Raw genomic sequence first — 9,623 nt, 5'->3', positions numbered from 1 at the left:
TAGATATTTCCATCTTTATACAAACGGTGGTGTAGATATTTCCATGTTCCTACACATGACTGTGTAGTTTTTTCCATGTTTATAGAGATGGCGGTGTAGATATTTCCATATTTATAGAGATAGCAGTGTAGATATTTCCAGGTTTATACAGATAGCAGTGTAAATATTTCCATGTTTATACAGATCGTGGTGTAGATATGTCCATGTTTATACAGATAACGGTGTAGATATTTCCATGTTTATACAGACTGCAGTTTGGGTATTTCTATGTTTATAGAGATAGCAGTGTAGATATTTCCATGTTTCTACAGATGGCGGTGTTGATATTTCCACCTGTACACAGATTGCCGTGTAGATATTTCCATCTTTATACAGATGGCGTTGTAGATATTTCCATGGATATGCAGATGGCGGTGTGGATATTTCCATGTTTATAGAGATAGCGGTGAAGGTATTTCCATGTTTATAGACATAGCGGTGTAGATATTTCCATGTTTATATAGATGGCGTTGTAGATATTTCCATGTTTATACCGATAGCAGTGTTGGTATTTCCACGTTTATAGAGACAGCGATGTAGATATTTACATGTTTATACAGCTCGCGGTGCAGATATTTATATCTTTATACAGATGGCATTGTAGATATTTCCTTATTCACACAGATGGCGGTGTAGATGTTTCCATGTTTATACAGATGGCGGAGTAGTTAGTTCCATGTTTATAGAGATGGCAGTGTAGATATTTTCATGTTTATATAGATAGCGGTGTAGATATTTCCATGTATAAACAGATGTCTGTGTAGACATTTCCATGTTTCAACAGATGGTGGTGTAGATATTTCCTTGTCTATACAAATAGCGATGTATTTATTTCCACGTTTATACAGATAGCAGAGTAGATATTTCCATGTATATACAGACGGCTGTGTAGATAGTTCCATGTTTATACAGTTGGCTGTGTAGATATTTCCATGTTTATACAGATGACTTTGTAGGTATTTCCATGTGTATACAGATTGCGGTGTAGATATTTCCATGTTTATAGAGATAGCTGTGTAGATATTTCCATGTTTATACAGATAGCGGTGTAGATATTTCCATCTTTCTACAGATGGCAGTGTAGATATTTCCATGTTTATACAGATTGTGGTGTAGATATTTCCATGTTTACACAGATGACTGTATAGTTATTTCCATGTTTATACAGATGGCGGTGTAGATATTTCCAAATATATAGAGATAGCGGTGTAGATATTTACATATTTATACAGATAACGGTGTAGAAGTTTCCATGTTTATACAGATAGCGCTGTAAATATTTCCATGTTTATAGAGATCACGGTGTAGATATTTCCATGTTTATAGAGATTGCGGTGTAGATATTTCCATCTTTCTACAGATGGCATTGTAGATCTTTCCATGTTTATACAGTTGGCGGTGTAGATATTTCCATGTTTATATAGATGGTGGTGTAGATATTACCATGTGTATACAGATAGCGGTGTAGATATTTCCATGTTTATACAGATCGTGGGGAAGATATTTCCATGTTTATACAGATCGTGGTGTAGATATTTCCATGTTTATACAGATCACGGTGTAGATATTTCCATGTTTATAGAGATAGCAGTGTAGATATTTACATGTATATACAGATGGCTGTGTAGATATTTCCATGTGTATACAGATGACATTGTAGATATGTCCATGTTTATACAGATGACTGTATAGGTATTTCCATGTTTTTACAGATGGCAGTGCAGATAATTCCATGTTTATAGAGATAGCAGTGTAGATATTTCCATGTTTGCAGATGGCGGTGTTGATATTTCCATCTATACACAGATGGCCGTGTAGATATTTCCATGTTTATACACATGGCCTCATAGATATTTCCATGGACATGCAGATGGCGGTGTAGATATTTCCATGTTTATACAGATAGCGGTGTAGATATTTCCATTTTTACACCGATGGTGGTGTAGATATTTCCGTGTTTATACACATGGTGAAGTAGATACTTCCATCTTTATGGAGATGGCAGTGCAGATATTTTCATGTTTATAGAGATGGCAATGTAGATATTTCCATATTTATAGAGATAGCGGTGTAGATATTTCCATCTTTCTACAGATGGCAGTGTAGATATTTCCATGTTTATACAGATGGCCGTGTAGATATTTCCATATTTATACAGATGCCTGTGTAGATATTTCCATGTGTATACAGATGGTATTGTAGCTATTTCCATGTTTATACAGATGGTGGTGTAGATATTTCCATGTTTATTCAGATGACTGTGTAGATATTTCCATGTTTTTACAGATGGCAGTGTAGATTTTTCAATGTTTATAGAGATTGCGCTGTAGATATTTCCATGTTTATACAGATAACAGTGGAGATATTTCCATGTTTATACAGAGAGCAGTGGATATATTTCCATGTTTATACACATAGCGGTGTACATATTTCCATGTTTATAGAGACAGCGGTGTAGGTATTCCCATGTTTATACAGTTAGCGTTGCAGATATTTCCAGGTTTACACAGATGCCTATGCAGATAATTCCATATTTATACAGAGGGCTGTGTAGATATTTCTATGTTTATACAGATGGCAGTGTAGATATTTAAATGTTCCTACACATGACTGTGTAGGTATTTCCATGTTTATACAGATGTCTTTGTAGATATTTCCATGTTTATAGAGATAGCGGTGCAGATATTTCCATGTTTATACAGATAGCGGTGTATATATTTCCCTGTTTATACAGATCATGGTGTAGATATTTCCATGTTTATACAGATACCGGTGTAGATATTTCCATGTTTACACAGATAGCGGTGTAGATATTTCCATGTTTATATAGATAGCGGTGTAGATATTTCCATGTATATACACAAGGCTGTGTAGATATTTCCATGTTTATACAGATGGCAGTGTAGATATTTCCATGTTTATACCGATAACTTTGTAAGTATTTCCATGTTTATGCAGATGGCGCTGTAGATATTTCGATGTTTATAGAGATAGCAGTGGAGATATTTCCATGTTTATAAAGATAGCGGTGTAGATATTTCCACATTTATTCTGATCGCGGTGTAGATATTTCCATGTTTATACAGATCATGGTGTAGATATTTCCATGTTCATACAGATCGCGGTGTAGATATTTCCATGTTTATACAGATCATGGTGTAGATATTTCCTTGTTTATACAGATCGCGGTGTTGATATTACCATGTTTATAGGGATAGCGGTGCAAATATTTCCACATATATACAGTTAGCGGTGTAGTTATTAGCATGCTTATACAGATAGCGGTGTAGATATTTCCATGTATAAACAGATGTCTGTGTATATATTTCCATGTATAAACAGATGTCAGTGTAGATATTTCCCTGTTTATACAAATAGCGGTGTAGTTATTTCCATGTTTATACAGATCACGGTGTAGATATTTCCTTGTTTATACAAATAGCGGTGTAGATATTTCCATGCTTATACAGATAGCGGTGTAGATATTTCCTTGTTTATAGAAGTAGCGGTGTAGATATTTCCATGCTTATACAGATCACGGTGTAGATATTTCCTTGTTTCTACAAATAGCGGTGTAGTAATTTTCCATGTTTATACAGATAGCGGTGTAGATATTTCCATGTTTATACAGATCGCGTTGTAGATATTTCCATGTTGATACCGATCGCGGTGTAGATATTTCCATATTCCTACACATGACTGTGTTGGTATTTCCATGTTTATACAGATGGCTTTGTAGATATTTCCATGTTTATAGAGATAGCGGTGTAGATATTTCCATGTTTATACAGATAGCGGTGAAAATATTTCCATGTTTATACAGATCGTGGTGTAGATATTTCCAAGTTTATACAGATCACGGTGTAGACATTTCCATGTTTATACAGATAGAGGTGTAGATATTTCCATGTTTATACAGATAGCGGTGTAGATATTTCCATGTTTACACCGATGGTGGTGTAGATATTTCCGTGTTTATACACATGGTGAAGTAGATACTTCCATCTTTATGGAGATGGCAGTGTAGATATTTTCATGTTTATAGAGATGGCGATGTAGATATTTCCATATTTATAGAGATAGCGGTGTAGATATTTCCATCTTTCTACAGATGGCAGTGTAGATATTTCCATGTTTATACAGATGGCCGTGTAGATATTTCCATATTTATACAGATGCCTGTGTAGATATTTCCATGTGTATACAGATGGTATTGTAGGTATTTCCATGTTTATACAGATGGTGGTGTAGATATTTTCATGTTTATTCAGATGACTGTGTAGATATTTCCATGTTTTTACAGATGGCAGTGTAGATTTTTCAATGTTTATAGAGATTGCGCTGTAGATATTTCCATGTTTATACAGATTGCTGTGCAGATGTTTCCATGTTTATACAGATGACTTTGTAGGTATTTCCATGTTTATACAGATGGCTGTGTAGATATTTCCATGTTTATAGAGATACCCGTGTAGATATTTCCATGTTTATACAGATAGCGGTGTAGATATTTCCGTGTTTATAGAGATAGTGGTGTAGGAATTTCCATGTTTATAGACATAGCGGTGTAGATATTTCCATGTTTATATAGATGGCGTTGTAGATATTTCCATGTTTACACCGATAGCGGTGTTGGTATTTCCACGTTTCTACAGATAGCGATGTAGATATTTCCATGTTTATACAGCTCGCGGTGCAGATATTTATATCTTTATACAGAAGGCATTGTAGATATGTCCTTATTCACACAGATGGCGGTGTAGGTGTTTCCATGTTTATACAGATGGCGGAGTAGTTAGTTCCCTGTTTAAGGAGATGGCAGTGTAGATATTTTCATGTTTATAGAGATGGCGGTGTAGATATTTCCATGTTTATAGAGATAGCAGTGTAGATATTTACATGTTTATACAGATGGCTCTGTAGATATTTCCATGTGTATACAGATGGCATTGTAGATATTTCCATGCTTGTACAGATGACTGTATAGGTATTTCCATGTTTTTACAGATGGCAGTGCAGATATTTCCATGTTTATAGAAATAGCGGTGTAGATATTTCCATGTTTGTACAGATGGCGGTGTTGATATTTCCATCTATAAACAGATGGCCGTGTAGATATTTCCATGTTTATACTGATGGCGGTGTAGATATTTCCATGGACATGCAGATGGCGGTGTAGATATTTTCATGTTTATACAGATAGCGGTGTAGATATTTCCATGTTTACACAGTTGGTGGTGTAGATATTTCCGTGTTTATACCCATAGTGGAGTAGATACTTCCATCTTTATGGAGATGGCAGTGTAGATATTTTCATGTTTATAGAGATGGCGGTGTAGATATTTCCATATATATAGAGATAGCGGTGTAGATATTTCCATCTTTCTACAGATGGCAGTGTAGATATTTCCATGTTTATACATCTGGCGGTGTAGATATTTCCATATTTATACAGATGTCTGTGTAGATATTTCCATGTGTATACAGATGGTATTGTAGGTATTTCCATGTTTATACAGATGGTGGTGTAGATATTTCCATGTTTATTCAGTAGACTGTGTAGATATTTCCATGTTTTTACAGATGGCAGTGTAGATATTTCCATGTTTATACACATAGGGGTGTAGATGTTTCCATGTTTATAGAGATGGCGGTGTAGATATTTCCATGTTTATACAGATCACGTTGTAGATATTTCCATGTTTATACAGATCGCGGTGTAGATATTTCCATGTTTATACAGATCATGGTGTAGATATTTCCACGTTTATTCAGATCGCGGTGTTGATATTACCATGTTTATAAGAATAGCGGTGCAAATATTTCCACATTTTTACAGACAGCGATCTAGTTATTAGCATGTTTATACAGATAGCGGTGTAGATATTTCCATGTATAAATAGATGTCTGTGTATATATTTCCATGTTTAAACAGATGGCAGTGTAGATATTTCCTTGTTTATAAAAATAGTGGTGTAGTTATTTCCATGTTTATACAGACCACGGTGGAGATATTTCCTTGTTTATAAAAATAGCGGTGTAGTTATTTCCATGTTTATACAGATCACGGTGTAGATATTTCCTTGTTTATACAAATAGCGTTGTAGTTATTTCCATGCTTCTATAGATAGCGGTGCAGATATTTCCTTGTTTATACAAATAGCGGTGTAGATATTTCTATGTTTATACAGATCACGGTGTAGATATTTCCTTGTTTATACAAATAGTGGTGTTGTTATTTCCATGTTTATACAGATAGCGGTGTAGATATTTCTATGTATATACAGATGGCTGTGTAGATATTTCCATGTTTATACAGATGGCTGTGTAGATGTTTCCATGTTTATACAGATGACTTTGTAGGTATTTCCATGTTTATACAGATGGCGGTGTAGATTTTTCCATGTTATAGAGTTACCTGTGTTGATATTTCCATGTTAATACAGATAGCGGTGTAGATATTTCCATGTTTATACAGATCGCGGTGTAGATATTTCCATGTTTATACAGATCGCGGTGTAGATATTTCCATGTTTATACAGATAGCGGTGTACGTATTTCCATGTTTTTACAGATATCGGTGTAGAAATTTCCATGTTTACACAGATTGCGGTGTAGATATTTCCATCTATCTACAGATGGCATTGTAGATATTTCCATGTTTATAAAGATGGTTGTGAAGATATTTCCATGTTTACACAGATTGCGGTGTAGATATTTCCATCTTTCTACAGATGGCATTGTCGATATTTCCATGTTTATAGAGAATACAGTGTAGATATTTACATGTTTATACAGATGGTTGTGTAGACATTTCCATGTGTATAGAGATGGCATTGTAGATATTTCCATGTTTATACAGATAGCGGTGTAGGTATTTCCATGTTTACACAGATGGTGGTGTAGATATTTCCCTGTTTATACACATTACGGAGTAGATACTTCCATCTTTATGCAGATGGCAGTGTAGATATTTTCATGTTTATAGAGATGGCGGTTTAGATATTTCCATATATATAGAGATAGCGGTGTACATATTTCCATCTTTCTACAGATGGCAGTGTAGATATTTCCATGTTTATACAGAAGGCCGTGTAGATATTTCTTATTTTTACCGATGTCTGTGTAGATATTTCCATGTGTATACAGATGGTATTGTAGGTATTTCCAAGTATATACAGATGGTGATGTAGATATTTCCATGTTTATTCAGATGACTGTGTAGATATTTCCATGTTTTTACAGATGGCAGTGTAGATATTTCAATGTTTATGGAGATTGCGCTGTAGATATTTCCATGTTTAAACAGATAACGGTGGAGATATTTCAATGTTTATACAGACAGCAGTGGAGGTATTTCCATGTTTATACACATAGTGGTGTACATATTTCCATGTTTATAGAGACAGCGGTGTAGGTATTTCCATGTTTATACAGATAGCGTTGCAGATATTTCCATGTTTATACAGATGCCTATGCAGATATTTCCATATTTATACAGAGGGCTGTGTAGATATTTCTATGTTTATACAGATGGCAGTGTAGATATGTAAATGTTCCTACACATGACTGTGTAGGTATTTCCATGTTTATACAGATGTCTTTGTAGATATTTCCATGTTTATAGAGATTGCTGTTCAGATATTTCCATGTTTATACAGATAGCGGTGTATATATTTCCATGTTTATACAGATCGTGCTGTAGATATTTCCATGTTTATACAGATACCGGTGTAGATATTTCCATGTTTATACAGACCGCAGTGTAGATATTTCCATTTTTATAGAGATAGCAGTGTAGATATTTCCATCTTTGTACAGATAGCGGTGATGATGTTTCCATCTATACTCAGACTGCCGTGTAGGTATTTCCATGTGTATACAGATGGCATTGTAGATATTTCCATGTTTATAGAGATGGTGGTGTAGATATTTCCATGTTTACACAGATTACTGTATAGGTATATCCATGTTTATACAGATGGCGGTGTAGATATTTCCATGTTTATAGAGATAGCGGTGTAGATATTTCCATATTTATACAGATAACGGTGTAGAAATTTCCATGTTTATACAGATAGCGGTGTAAATATTTCCATGTTTATACAGATCACGGTGTAGATATTTCCATGTTTATAGAGATAGCGGTGTAGATATTTCCATGTTTATACAGATAGCGGAGTAGATATTTCCATGTTTATATAGACCGCGGTGTAGATATTTCCATGTTTATACAGATAGCGGAGCAGATATTTCCATGTTTATACAGATACCTATGCAGATATTTCCATATTTATACAGAGGGGTGTTTAGATATTTCCATGTTTATACAGATGACAGGGTAGATATTTCCATGTTCCTACACATGACTGTGTAGGTATTTCCATGTTTGTACAGATGGTGGTGTTGATATTTCCATCTATACACAGATGACCGTGTAGATATTTCCATGTTTATACAGATAGCGGTGTAGTTATTTCCATGTTTATACTGATAGCGGTGTAGATATTTCCATGTATATACACATGGCTCTGTAGATATTTCAATGTTTATACAGATCACGGTGTAGATATTTCCATGTTTATACAGATCATGTTGTAGATATTTCCATGTTTATACAGATCGCGGTGTTGATATTACCATGTTTATAGGGGTAGCGGTGAAAATATTTCCATATTTATACAGATAGCGGTGTAGTTATTAGCATGTTTATACAGATAGCGGTGTAGATATTTCCATGTATAAACAGATGGCTGTGTATATATTTCCATGTTTAAACATATGGCGCTGTAGATATTTCCTTGTTTATACAAATAGCGGTGTAGTTATTTCCATGTTTATACAGATAGCGGAGTAGATATTTCCATGTATATAAACATGGCTGTTTAGATATTTCCATGTTTATACAGATGGCTGTGTACATATTTCCATGTTTATAAAGATGATTTTGTAGGTATTTCCGTGTTTATACAGATGGCGGTGTAGGTATTTCCATGTTTATAGAGATAGCTTTGTAGATATTTCCATGTTTATACAGATATCGGTGTAGATATTTACATGTTTATACAGATCGCGGTGTAGATATTTCCATATTTATACAGACAGCATTGGAGATATTTCCATGTTTATACACATAGCCGTGTACATATTTCCATGTTTATAGAGACAGCGGTGTTGGTATTTACATGTATATAAAGATAGCGGTGCAGATATTTCCATGTTTATAAAGATGCATATGCAGATATTTCCATATTTATACAGAGGGCTGTGTAGATATTTCCATGTTTATACAGATGACAGTGTAGATATTTCCATGTACCTACACATGACTGTGTAGGTATTTCCATGTTTATACAGATGGCTTTGTAGATATTTCCATGTTTATAGAGATAGCGGTGTAGATATTTCCATGTTTATACAGACCGCGGTGTAGATATTTCCAAGTTTTTACAGATAGCGGTGCAGATATTTCCATGTTTGTACAGATGGCGGTGTTGATATTTCCATCTATACACAGATGACCGTGTAGATATTTCCATGTTTATACAGATGGTGGCACAGATATTTCTTTGGATATGTAGATG

This window comes from Pan troglodytes, chromosome 13 (genome assembly GCF_028858775.2).
Source record: "Pan troglodytes isolate AG18354 chromosome 13, NHGRI_mPanTro3-v2.0_pri, whole genome shotgun sequence".
In the NCBI taxonomy this organism is placed as follows: domain Eukaryota; kingdom Metazoa; phylum Chordata; class Mammalia; order Primates; family Hominidae; genus Pan; species Pan troglodytes.
The sequence above is the reverse complement of the archived record's forward strand: the minus strand, read 5'-3'. Positions refer to the sequence as shown.